The 14034-nt window shown below is 38.1% G+C and overlaps 1 protein-coding gene across 5 annotated transcripts in view; it reads left to right on the forward strand.

Moving 5' to 3' along the window:
* Positions 1 to 14034, forward strand: part of NCK1 (NCK adaptor protein 1) — a 78450-nt gene that overhangs the window by 6376 nt on the left and 58040 nt on the right. The gene's annotated exons all lie outside the window — the stretch shown is intronic.

The following is a 14034-nucleotide window of genomic DNA, read 5'->3' on the forward strand; positions in this document are numbered from 1 at the left end:
TAGGCCTTGTGCTTTATCCACTGTGCAAACTAGTGGCCCCTAGTTCATCTTGGCAGCAAGGTTTTTCCCAAGTTGCATCATGACCAATCTTTGTAAGTCTAGCAGCTCTATATTGATGGCTTATACCTGTTAAAGCAAACTTTCTTGGATCTGTGGGATTTAGAAAAGGTCTAGGGGGATCATCTGTTTCCCCTTTCTGCCTCCTAGTTTGGATTAAAAAGAAATGTCCTCTGAAGGAAGTTAATTTGCTTTAATTTGTGAAAGCTCACAACTTGCCTCTGGTTTCTTTGTAATGCTACTTGAGTCTTCCAAGTCTGGAATGATTTTCTTTTGTTCTAGGTTAAATTTATCCTGTTTCTTTGTTGGCCTACTTCTTTTTTTCAGCCCAGAAGGCAGATGGAGACCTTGGTGGGATAGGGGAAGAGAAGAAGAAATTAGCATTTACATAGCACCTATTATGTGTCAGGCACTATGCTAATAACTTTATAAATAGTATCTCATTTGGACCAACCTGTGTTTGGAATAGGGGAACTTTTCTTGCAAAAAAAATTATTGGATGCCTTATTTTTATATCACTTTATTTACCTGCCTTCTTCCAGAAAATCATTTCTTACAACAGAGTAAAAAGAAAGGAAAAAAAATTAAAATTCATTAATAAATACATCATTCAACTTGACATTATATGTAGTTGTCCACACCACATAAACCCCTAGTCTTCAAAGAAAAGAGATAGATTCTCCTATCTCTTCTCAGAGGTCGGACTTCTTCATTACAGTTACAGGCATTCTGTTTCAATTTTTTGTTGTTCTTTCATTTAGGCTGTTATAGTTATTGAATCCTGTTGTAGTTATTATGTGCATTGTTTTCCTGGTTCTCTTCATTTTGCATCAGTTTGTAAATTTCTTCCTATGTTTTCCTGTATTCCTTATATGTATCTTCACTTGCAGCACAGTAATATTCCATACATTTATATACTGTTTGTTTAGCCATTCTCCTACTGTAGGACATCTACTTTGTTTTCAGTTCTTTTGTTTTTGTTTCTGTTTTTGTTTTGGCTAGGCAATGGGGTTAAGTGACTTGCCCAGGGTCACATACCTAGTAAGTGTTATGTGTCTGAGGTCGGATTTGAACTCAGGTCCTCCTGAATCCAGGGCCCGCACTCTATCCACTGTGCCACCTAGCAGTCCTCAGTTCTTTAATACTACAAAAAAAAAATACTGCTGTAACTATTTTGATATGTTGGAGATATAGTGGGATATCTTGCTCAAAAGATAAGGATAATTTATTCCAAGTTGCTTTTCAGAACTGCTGGACTAGTTCACAGCTCTGTCAACAGCACATAGTGTGCTATTCTTTCCACAATCTTATATGAGAGTTTGGTAATTCAACTAATGTTTGTTAAGCATCTGCTGTGTTCAAAACCCTGAGCTAAGGCTGAGGTACTGTGAACGAATTGGCTATTTTGGAAGGAAAAAAGCCAATAAGCATTTACTGAATGTCTACCACTTGCCAGAACTGGGGTAGCCCCAGGGAATGCAAATACGAAAGTGAGATGGTCCTTGCACACTACATTACTTTCTAGTTGAAGAGTTCCCACCTCTAGGGAAGAGATCATCTGTAAAAGGTTTGGAGAGTTTAGAGTACTGAAAAACCAGTATAGCTCAAGTATGTTCCAGCTGCCAAAAAAATGTAATTCAGTCTTAGGTTGCATTGAGAGGCATAATATTTATAAAGAAAATTATAGTCTCTATTTTGCCCTGGTCAGGCCACAACTGGATTATTATGTTCAGTTTTGGCCATCACATTTTAGGAAGAACATTAATAAACTGAATAATATCGAGAATACAGCAACTAATGTAGTGTCAATGAAAGGATAATTTGAAGGAACTAGATGTGTTTAGCATGGAGAATGACTATCATATAGAAGAGGAATTTGGCTTGTTTTGATTGTCCAGTGTTGAACAAGGAGTGATGGGGGAGCAAGGGTTGCACAGAAGTAGATTTCTGCTGGTTGTGATAGAAAATTTTCCCATTAGAATTATAAAAGTGAATGGGTTGACTCAGGAGGTATAGATACTGTGTTTCTCTTCACTAGAAGTCTTAAAAGCAAATACTAGATGAACACTTATTGGATTTGTTGTAGAGGGAATTATTTTATTTTATTTTATTTTTGGCGGGGCAATTGGAGTTAAGTGACTGATTTACAGTCACACAGCTAGTAAGTGTTCTACCTAGCTGTCCTGGGATTATTTTTTTTAATAGATACTTTTATTCATATTTTTTTTAATGTCATTACATTTCTCAATATATCCCTGAACATTCTTCCTTCCAGACAGTCGTCCTTATTATAACAAATAAGGAGGAGAAAGCAGTTCAATAATCCAACCAAAAGTCTGACATTATATAGAAGTGTTCCATATCCATAGTCTTCCTCCTCTGCAAAGTAAAGGGAAAGGTGTCATCTCATGTCTTTTCTTTGGGGCCAAGCTTGGTCATTATAATTTTATAGTATTTGTAGGATCATAGATGTAGAGCTAGAAAGGGACGTTAGAGGACATTTAATCCAATCTTCTCATTTTACAGATGAGGAAACTGAGGCCCAAAGAGATTAAATGATTTGCCCATGGTCACATAGGTAGTGAGTTGCAAAGCTAGATTTCAAACACAAGTCTTTTTTTTTCTTAAATTAAAAAAAAATTTCCCCACTTAACAGTATTTTATTTTTTTCCAATTACATGTACAGATAGTTTTCAACATTCACTTTTATAAGATTTTGAGTTCCAGATTTTTTTCTTCTTCCCTCCTTCCTCCCCAGATGGCATGCAATCTGATATAGGTTATACATGTACAGTCCTATTAGATGTATTTTCACATTAGTCATGAGTCTTTTGGAATTGTCTTAGATTATTTTATTGCTGAGCTAAGTCAAACAAAGTTGGTCATCGCACAGTGTTGCTGTTATTGTACAGTGTTCTCTTGGTTCTTCTTACTTCACTCAGCATCAGTTCATTTAAGTCTTTCCAGGTTTTTCTGAAATCTGCCTGCTCATCATTTCTTATAGAACAATAGTATTGCATTACATTCACATACCACAACTTGTTCAGCTGTTCCCCAGTTGATGGGCATCCTCTCAATTTCCAGTTCTTTGCCACCACAAAAAGAGCTGCTATAAATATTTTTTTACACGTGGGTCCTTTTCCCTTTTTTATGATCTCTTTGAAATACAGATCTAGTAGTGGTATTGCTGGATCAAAAGGTATGCACAGTTTTATAGCCCTTTGGGCATAGTTCCAAATTGCTCTCCAGATGATTGGATTAGTTCACAACTCCACCAATACATTAGTGTTCCAGTTTTCCCACATCTTCTCTAACATTTGTCATTTTCCTTTTTTGTCATATCAGCCAGTCTGATAGGTGTGAGGTGGTACCCCATTGTTTGAATTTGCATTTCTCTAATCAGTAGTGATTTAGAGCATTTTTTATATGACTATAGATAGCTTTAATTTCTTTATCTGAAAACTGCCTGTTTATATCCTTTGACCATTTATCAATTAGGGAATGACTCAGACACAAGTCTTTTGACTCTAAATACAATAATCTTTCTATTGCACCATGATATTTCCAGTGTTTGTTGTTCTTTCTAATTGCATTGTTGTAGCTGTATATATTGTTTTCCTGGTTGTGATTACTTAATTTTGCATCAGTTCATATTACTATAGTCTAATCATGCTTCTCTATATTCATTGTTTCTTATAGTGATCAATCATTCTATCAAATTCACCTACTACAGTTTGTTATTCATTCTTCCACTGATAGGCATCTTTGTTTCCAGTTCTCAGCTTCTACAAAACATGCTGCTATAAATATTTTGTTGCATATGGAGCCTTTCTTTTTATCATTGACTGTATGAAGGGATTTTTGTTTGGGTATGGGTTGGAATAGATGGCCTCTGGGGACCCTTTTAACTGTGAGATTCTGTCATTCTATAGAAAATCTTACTACATAGAAACATATAAATCTGGGAATAGACTAAATATGCGACACAAATTTCTGGATCCCCTATGTTGTGTCACAGTAAATATTCTCAACTTTTTGCTTATTTACTCTTTCATTTTCAGTTGCTATCTCTGCCATGTTTATGCATCTTCTCATTTCTTCACTTTTGATTACCGTTAGTAATATCTTATGCACAGTGTTAGAAAAAAAGCCTATGAACACAGCTAGAAGAGTTACCTGTTATCCTGCTATTTTGATAGAAATAGTGATTTTGTGATCATTGATTCAGTATCATTCTTTTTCCTCTAAGCTTCTGTGCCAAATATAAGATACAGTTCATACAATCAGATTTAAATCTTGTTTCATAAAGACTTATTTAAATCTCTATCCAGAATATTTTTTCCATTTAAAAAACATCATTTTATAGAAGAATGGAAGCTCTGTCTTATTTTCACAGATGAATAAACTGAAACCCAGAGAAGCTCAATGACTTACTCAAGGTCAGAGACATAGAGTGGGGGATTAAATCCTGACCTCCTCACTTCCAGGGGTTCAGTGCTGCCTCCAGTACACTGCAGGACTTCTTTTGTCATATACATCGTAGAATTAAGATCATAGTTATAGCTCTGGAAGAGACCTCAGAAGCCATCTAGTCCAGCACCCCTCATTTTATAAATAAGGTAGCCAAGGCCCAGGGAGCCTAAGTCTGTAGGTTAGTACTACAAAAGTAGAGGTGGCATTTGATCCCAAGTCTCTCATACTTCCATGTCAGAGCTAGAAGGGGCATTAGAGATCATCTAGGTCAAACTCCTCTTTTTAGATACATGGTATCTAATAGTATGGTATAGTGGGGAAAGGAAGAGAATAAGCATTTATATAGTGCCTACTATGTGCCTGGCACTTTACAAATATTATTTTATTTGATCCTCACTGTAGCTCTGTGGGGTAGGTGCTATTATTATCCCAGTTTTACAGTTGAGAAAACTGAGGCAAACAAGAAGTTAAGTGACTTGCCTAGTCATACATCTAGTAAATGCCTGAGGCCAGATTTGAACTCAAGTCTTCCTGATTCCAGGCCCAGTGCTGTGTCAGGACATCAGGATTTAAACCCCACCTGCATACACTTGCTAACTGTGTGGCTTTGGGTAAGTCAATAATAATAGATAACTTTTATATGGTGCCTGCTATGTCCGGTATTAAGTGCTTTTTTCCATTTATCTCATTTGAGCCTCTCGACAACCCTGTGTTTGATGTATCTCTTTACCAAACTCTGTGTGCGTGTGTGTGTGTGTGTGTGTGTGTGTGTGTGTGTGTGTGTGTGTGTGTGTGTGTGTGTATTCAGCGCTCCTTTGTTCATTTCAGGTAAGAGTGAAGTTCATTTGATGTCCATTATCCCAACACTTAGTCTTTCTATATTCTTTTCACTTTCCCTGATTATAAGAATTTAGTACTATATTTACACACAATGCCCTCCAATTGTTAAAATAAATTTGCCTTTCTAGATTTCTCTGGACTCTTGTGTTTCCATTTCAGAGTTCTTGCTTATCTCTGGTCTTTTTATCAGAAGTGTTTTAAAGTCTTCTATTTCGGGGCAGCTAGGTAGTGAAGTGGATAGAATACCGGCCCTGAAGTCAGGAGGACCTGAGTTCAAATTTGGCCTCAGACCAAACCCTTGACACTTACTAGCTGTGTGACTGGGCAAGTCACTTAACCCCAGTTGCCTCACTAAAAAAAAAAAAGTCCTCTATTTCATTAGAAGTCCGTTTTTACCTTGTAGGACTATATACTCACCTTTTCAGGGAAAGTTATTTTTTGTTGTAATTCTGTTTTGCCTTTTGGAATGTTGTATTCCAAGGTCTCCTCTCTTTTATTGTAGAAGCTGCTAGTTCTTTTCTGTTGACTGTGGATCCTCGATACTGGAACTGCTTCTTTTTGAAAGATTGCAGTATTTTTTTTCCTTATTTTTTAATTTGACCTGAGAGTTTTGGGTTTTACCTATGACATTTACAGGACTTTTCCTCTTGGGATTCCTTTTGGAAGGTGATTAGTGGATTTTTCGATTTGTTTTTTCTGCTTTATTTCTTGTCATAATTTTCAGGGAATTCAATGATTCTTAAATTCTCTCTTGACCTTCCCCCCTACCCTGCTTTTTTGGGTGAGATTGTTAATTCTGATTGGTCCCTTGATTTCTTGAGCTGACCACCACTTCCTGAGGTTTCTTCTCTCTTCCTCCTCCTCCCCTCCCTCCCCCCAGTACAAAATACTCTGGCATTCAAAGCCCTTCACAACATAGTCCTCTCCTACCTTTTTAGTTTTCTTACACCTTATTCTTGCATATGTACTCTTCAGTCCAGTGACACTGGCCTTCTGGCTGTTGCATGAACAAGATGTTCCATCTCTCAGCTTTGGGCATTTTCTCTGGCTTTCCCCCATACCTGGAATACTCTTCCTCTTCAGTTCTGCTTGCTGACTTATCTGGCTTTCTTTAAGTCCCAACTAAAATCCCATCTTTTACTGGAAGGCTTCTCCAACCCCTTTTAATTCTAATGCCTTCTTTCTGTTAATTATTTTCTATTTATCCTGTATGTAGCTTACTTTATATGTATTTATTTGCATGTTGTCTCCCCCAGTAGATGGTGAACTCCTTTTGAGCAAGGACTGTCTTTTGCCTCTTTTTATATCCCTAGCCTATATATATTCATTCTCTCATATTTCCAGGGGCCCCATCCTGGAGTTTTCTTAGAAGAGCCCGCAGTTCTTCTTTCCTTTAAAAGCTTTTCAGATTACATGTGGTCCCTAGTCATCTCTCATTGTGCTGGCACTCATTTTGCTGTAGGGCACCTCCTTTTCTATTGCCTTTTGGCTTCTGGCTTACTTTCTGCACTTATGGGGAGGAAGAAGTCATTTATTCTAGTTTCTCGTTGAATTTCTTGATCATTACTTGATTTGGTGCAAATTTTCCGGTGTTGATGGGGCCAAGGCAGTCTGCTTCTTGTTCAGAGAGCCATTCTGGTAGACTTTATCTGATTCTTGAAGGAAAGGAATTCTATGAGTTGAGAAGGGAGTTCATTCTGGCGATAGAGGGGATGGCCATTGTAAAGGCCCAGGGATGGAAGAATGGAATATTTTGTGTGAAGAAGAGGTTATGAGGAACTTTTAAAAGTCATTTAGAGGTATTTATATAGTTATCCCTTCCACATTGTGGGGGTTAGGAGTGCAGCACCCTTGTGATCTAGAAAATTCACATAAAACTTTTTGGCCCTCTTTTGTACCAGAGAAGAAGTCTGAATTATTATGGTATTAAAAGATAAAATATGTTGATATTATACAATACTATATATATATTTTATGCATTTCTAAGTTTCTAACCTTCTTCTGTGTTGTCTGCTGGCCTTCTCAAAACTCTCCAAAAATTCCCATGTAATTTCTTATGCCAACCTGTGATATATTGAAACCATGATGGGAAAAGTCATGATATGGATGGAATAAACTGTATTTTATTCTTGAGGCAATAGGGTATCACTGATTTTTCTTCATAAAATATAAACTCCTTAAAAGAGCAGGGATTGTTGATCAGAGGAGGGGCTTGATGGCTTATACTTGTAAGCCCAGCTACCAGGCTGGCTGATCTTTTGAGCTCCAGAGTTGTGAGTTGCAGTAGCTGATTGGGTATCTGAACTGTTTGGCATTAATATGGTGGGTGGACCTCCCCTACCCCCCCCCAGCCAAGTATTGAGCGATCAGTAGGTTGTCTAAGGCATGGTGAGCCAACTCAGACTAGAAATGGAGCAGGTCAAAGCTGGTCTCAGTTGGATCAGCTGATGAGTCATCCTTGTACTTGCAGCAGGTGCAAGATAAAGGAGAGACCCAATCATTTAAAAAAAAGAGAGAAAGTAGGTATTGTTTCATTCTTTGTATTTTCATCCCCAGATCCTAGAATGTTTTGATTGATGCTGAACCAAGGATTGACATACTCATGTCTGGCCTTTAGAAAAATTATTTTGGAGGCAATATGAAGGATGTGCTTGAGTGGAGAGAAACAAGAGGCAGGGAGGTCCATTAGAAGATTGTTGTAATAGTCTAGGCAAGAGGTGTTGAGGGCTTGAATTTAAGGTAGTGAAGTGGCTCTGTCGGTAGAAGAGGTCTGGTGCAAAATATGTTATGGAGGGTAGAATTGACAAGAGTTAGCAATCGATTGAATATATGGGGTGGGGCAGAATGAAGAGTGCAACATAAACATTATAAACCTGGCAGACTGGAAGAATGGCAGTTCCCTTGACAGATATAGGACATTTCAGTGGAGATAAAATCCTTCTGAATACTTTGTCATTACCTCAAATTCAGCATGTTCTGGACTAAACTTATCATTTTCCTCCTCCCACCTTGAAACCAGCTCTCCTGTCTCAATTTTTTTCTCCATCTCCAAAAGCATTTACTAAGCACATACGTGTACACTATGATCTAGACTCCAAACCCCTCTCAGGAGCAAATGACTATATGCTTCTTAAATTCTGAGATATAACCCCTATCCCCAAACAAATGTCTGTAAAGGTTTTTAGTAAAGTTAGTTATGTTTTAATGTTTTTGGGGTAGGATTTTTGTAATCTGAAAGGGCTCAGTCTCTTAGCAGTGGCAGTTCTTCTGTTTTGGTGTAATTTTTAACCACATCCTTTTACTTAAGCTTATTCAGGAAGTATTTATGTTGCAGGTGTTTATTTGATAAGCTTTGAAAAGCATTGTCATTTAAAGTTGTTTGTATCTTTGCATTAGCAAGACCAGTATATTTTAAGTAGAATGTAAACTTCTGCTATATGTCAGATCTCATTAGTCAGATTTCATGGAAAGTCTTCATTGTTTATTCTAGAGGAATTCAGTTGTCAGAATACACTTCTAAAAATCATATTACAAGTCTGCAAAAAGCTATTGCCAAAATATTCTCATTCTGAAATAGCAAGTAAAAAAGGAGTGCCTTGAACATATGTGAAAAAAGGGAAACATCCTGTATATCTGCCACAGCCGCTTCCTGTGAAACTCCTGGATATTTTTGTTTTGTTTCAGTAGGAGCTATGTTGGAGGGCTGGGAGAATTTGGGATTTTCATATTCATCTTCAGGGTATAAGAATTGTGCATAGGGGTGATGGTGGGGGCAGTAGATGGTTATGAAGTGCTTTGAATGCCAAACAGGATTTTATATTTAATCCTAGAGTTTATAGGGAACCACTGAAGCTTACTGAGTCAGAGAGATTAGGTAACATGATCAGATCAGTGCTTTAGGAAAATCACTTAGGCCGCTGAGTGTAGGATAGGTTGGGGCAGGGAGATCAGCCAGGAGGATATTGCGATAGTCCAGACATGAAGTGATTGAGGGCCTGTACTAGGTTGGTAGGAGAGAAGGGGGAGTAGGCAAGAGATGACTACAAAGATAGAATTGACAGGCCTTGCCAACAGATCTGATATGGGTTGTGAGAGATAATGAGGAGTCAAGGATAACACCTAAGTTACAATTTAAGAATCATCTGCATAAAGATGATAATTGAGTCTATGGGAACTGATAAGATCACCAACTGAAATAGTATAGATGGAGAAGGGAAGAGGGCCAGAACAGAGCTCTCTGGGACACCCACAGTTAGTGGGCATAACCTGGATAAAGATCCAACAAAGGAAACTGAAGTGTGGTCAGATAGGTAGGAGGAGAACCAAGAGAGAACTGTATCCTGATAACCTAAAGAGAAAAGAGAATCAAGGAGAAAGAGGGGTGATTGATAGCATTAGAAGCTGCAGAGAGGTCAAGAAGGAGAAGGATTAGATTTGGCAGTAAGGAGATCTTTGGTAACTTTGGAGAGAGCAGTTTTAGTTGAGTAATGAGGTTGGGGGGAGTTGTGGGAGGTTTGAGGAGGGATGAAAAGATTCGGAATAGTCATTGTGGTGAGTAGGATAATGAGTTAATCAGGAAGATATAAAAGGATTGCTTTGCGGTAGTGAGGGCCCAGTTGAGATTATGTAACATAAATTTATGGTAGACACAGCCAGCACTTTTTCCACAATTTTTTTTTTAGCACTTTATTCAGCAGTATGGGAGTAAGAGGGAAGCAGCAGATGATAAGAATAATTCCATCTAGCAGGGCTAGACTCCTGATAAGATAAGGGGGCAGGGACTATAGAGATGAGGACAATGTGGAGCTGAACTTTACCAAACAGTCAGTATAGGAAGGAAGGAGAGAGTAGCTAGTGCAGGGGTGATGCCCAGGGAATGAACTGAATGGTAGAGGGATAGAAGATTGAGCTTAGGATGAAGACTGGGGTTTGGGGTCACAAGGAAGATGGAGAGGTGGAATGACAATAGATTGTGGTCAGATAGGGGAATTTGAGAGTTCATGTGCAAGTACAAGGTGATGGCAGGAATCAAGGGTGTGACCATCAAGGGTGTGTAACTGAGGTGGGTTGGAGAAATATGTCTTGGGGGAAAAAAAGTAAATTGAAGAATTGGGGAGTTAGAGTATTTAAGGAAATATCAATATGTATTTTGGTCTTCCTGGTCTAGCACCATGCCATCTAGCTGCATTTTCATTATGTGTTTTAAATCCCTTAGTAGGAGGGCAAGAGTTGGGAAGGCGAGGAAGAATGTGATCTGGCACTTAACTCATGAAGAAGAAAGGAGGAGTCCTAGAGGTTGGTAGACAACAGCTAACTAGAATTTTGATTGGGTGCTAGATAAGGATTGTGTGAACCTCAAAGGAAGAGAGGTTACTGAATGATGGTGGTAAAGGGAGAACCTGTAAGTTGCAGTGGGGAGCAAGGAGAATTCTAATTTCCTTATCACAACCAGTCAGTCATTCAAGGGGTATGAGTCAAAGTGCAGCCAGTGCTGGAAAAGGAGGCTGTGTCATCAGGAGTGAGCCTGGTCTCTTTGAGAGCCAGAAGATGGTAAAAGAAAAGATTTAAGTTGAGAGCAAGTTTGTTACCTACAACAAGCATTTCAGAGAATATAGTGGAAAGGGCAGGTAGCTTTAAAGTGGAATTTGGAGAGGTGGGAAAGTTGGGTTGAGGGGAATGGAAGTAATGGAAGTAATGGAAAGAACAGTGGGGGACAGATAACAGGGTTTAAATTATGGCGCCCAGGGGTTCAAGCCAGGTGGGACTTTGTTAATCATTGAGGAATAAATTCAGAATGCTAATTTGTTGATGTCACTAGTCCAATACTAATTACTTTTCTATTGATACTAAAAGAACTGCATGGGTAGCAGCAGAAGGCTGTATAGTTTTCATTCTGTATCTGTTCTGTCTGTTTTTGTTGACTTTGATTGACTTTCTTTTCATGGAAAGAAGAAAATTCATGGAGGAATTATACTTGAAGTTATCCAGTAATTTTTGCTATTGCTTTACCTCTGGTCTAATATAGTTATTAATAGAACTGCAACTCAGGTTTCCATTCTTTCTAGTATGACTTGTAAAAGTGTGTGAAATCCATACTGGAGGAAAAACAGTGCTTTAAACTATTGCTATATAATGATTTTGGTATATTTTTCTTGTATGATATCACAAAACCATGTTGATAAGGTCCATTAAAAATTTGTTACATAATCTCAACTGGGCCCTCACTTGGCAATGTATTCCTTTTCCATATCTAACTCATCCCAGTATATATTCCAAACTTTTTTTTTATTTCTTGTTAAGCCTCCTATAATACTTCTCTCCTCTCCCCTCCCCCCATTCAGCTGAGGACCCCTGATTCATTCTTCACTAAAAAATTGAGGCTGTTTACCAAAAGTTCTCTCTTCTTATCTCACATCACTAAGATGTTTTCCTCCATCATTTCCTTCTTGAACCCTTTTTGACATGAAGAGATGGCCAATGCAAACTTTTCCACATAGTTCTGGATTCCATTTTATTGAGCAAATTGCACCTTCTATTATTCCCACTCTCATTAATCCTCAATCTCTCCCTGACTACAGGATGCTTCTCTGCTGCCTCTGAACACATTAATGTCTCACTTTTCCTTTAAAAAAAAAACACCCCAATCCTCACTTGATCTGTTCTTCCTTGCTTACTGTTGTCCTATATCTATCTCTCTTCACTTTCATAGGTTACTTCCTTTAAAAAGCTAGCTATAATTCTTGCCTCTACTTCCTTTCATCTCACTTTCTAAACCCTCTGAAATCTTTCTCACCTTCATTTAATGAAATGGCTTTCTTCAAAGTTAACAAGTCCAGTGGCCTTTTTTTTTTTCAATCCTCATCCTTCCTGTTTTCATTGTAGCATTTGATTCTGTCTTGTCACCTTCTTTAGGATATACTTTCTTGAAGTTTTGGTGACCCTCTTCTGATTCTCCTCCTATTTATCATTATCATTCTCTTTTGCCTCCTCTTCTTCTAGGTCACATACATTAACCTTGGATGTGTTCCAAGGCTTTGTCCTGTCTTTCTTCTCTTCTCTTCTCTTCTCTTCTCTCTTTACTATCTCATCTGGTGATTTCACTAGCTCCCATGGCGAGCTATTATCTGTCTACAGATTATTTTCAGATCTGTTTATTTAACCCTAACTTTCCTCCTGACTTCTCCACATTTCTAACATCTATACACACAGCTTGGTGGTGCAGTGAATAGAGCACTGGGCCTGGAGTCCACAAGACCTCAGTTCCAGTTTAGCTTAGATACCTTCTACCTGTGTGATCCTGGGCAAGTCACTTAACTTGTTTTCCTCAGTTTCCTCAACTGTAAAATGGCGATAATAATACCTGCCTCACAGGGTTGTTGTGAGTATCCTTAAGATGTTATTTGTGAAGTACTTAGTATAGTACCTGAAACTAGTAGGCACTTAATAAATGCTTATTCCTTCTCTTCCCTCCTCTTTGGACATCTCAAAGTGGATGTCCTATAGGTCTTTATAAAGAATACAGTTGACTTCTTGACCCACTAAAAAAGCTCAAAAAAACTCAGTCAGTAAGACTTGAAGTAAGAGCCACAACCCAAAGCCCTCTTTTCTCTCCTGCAGAGTTTGTGTGTGTGTATATATGTATATGTGTATGTGGTTTGACTATCAATGAGTTGCCAATTTCCTGTTTGCCTTGCATGAGTCAGCAGAAGTCCTAAACCTTGACATATATCCCAGGTCCAAGTACCTCTCTTCCTATTTTAAAAGCCCAGTCCTGTTTGACCTATATAAAAGCCCTATAAAACCTCACCAGACTTTACTGTTTGTTAAAAGGGTACCCTATTTTCTTTGGGGCTCTTGTGGGGTAAATGGGAAGTTGGTCATTTCTACCCAGAACCCGATGTGGACCATTTCCATTCTCCCTTACTGTACATAGTTTTGTAAGTATCTCCCCTCAATAAAAGCTGGCTTGATTTACTGTCTTCTTGTGAGCTCCATGGGTATTTTTTTGGGGGGGGGTGTTGTGGTATTCCGAACTTCAGATCCAGAACTGAACTAATCTTTTCCCCCAAGCCCTTCTCTCTTATTAACTTCCCTGTTACTGTCTAGGGCAACATTTCTCAAACTTTTTGGTCTCAGGACCTCTTTATATTCTTAAAAATTATTGAGAACCTCTCTCCTCCATAAGTCTTTTGTTTATGTGGGCTATATCTATTGATATTTACTGTATTAGAAATTAAAGTTTTTCAGTACAATTATGAAAATAATCTTGTCCTTATGGTCGACTTTGAAAGGGTCTTGGTGACCCCCAGGAGTTCCCTGATCATACTTTGAGAACCTCTGAAATAGGGTACCGCTGTCCTCCTAGTCACCCAGATGTGTATCCTTAAATGTTATTTTTGTTCCCCGTAGTCAGTTCCCAAGTCTTGTCCATTGTACCTTTGTGGTTCCTCTTGTACAGTAGAAAATTTTTTCTTCTCTTCTGACATAGCCAAACTTTTATCAGAGAAACTTGTTGCAAAAAATTTTTTCCCTTCTTATTTTTACTAATTAAATTTTTGCAAAAACTTTTAAATTTCATGTAATCAAAATTGTTCATTTTATCTTGTGTGATCTTCATTATTGCTTGTTTATTTATGAACTCTTTTCCCCATTTGTAAATATGAA

The sequence above is a fragment of the Phascolarctos cinereus genome, unplaced genomic scaffold (assembly GCF_003287225.1).
Source record: "Phascolarctos cinereus isolate Bilbo 61053 unplaced genomic scaffold, phaCin_HiC Scaffold_726;HRSCAF=1367, whole genome shotgun sequence".
Lineage (NCBI taxonomy): Eukaryota > Metazoa > Chordata > Mammalia > Diprotodontia > Phascolarctidae > Phascolarctos > Phascolarctos cinereus.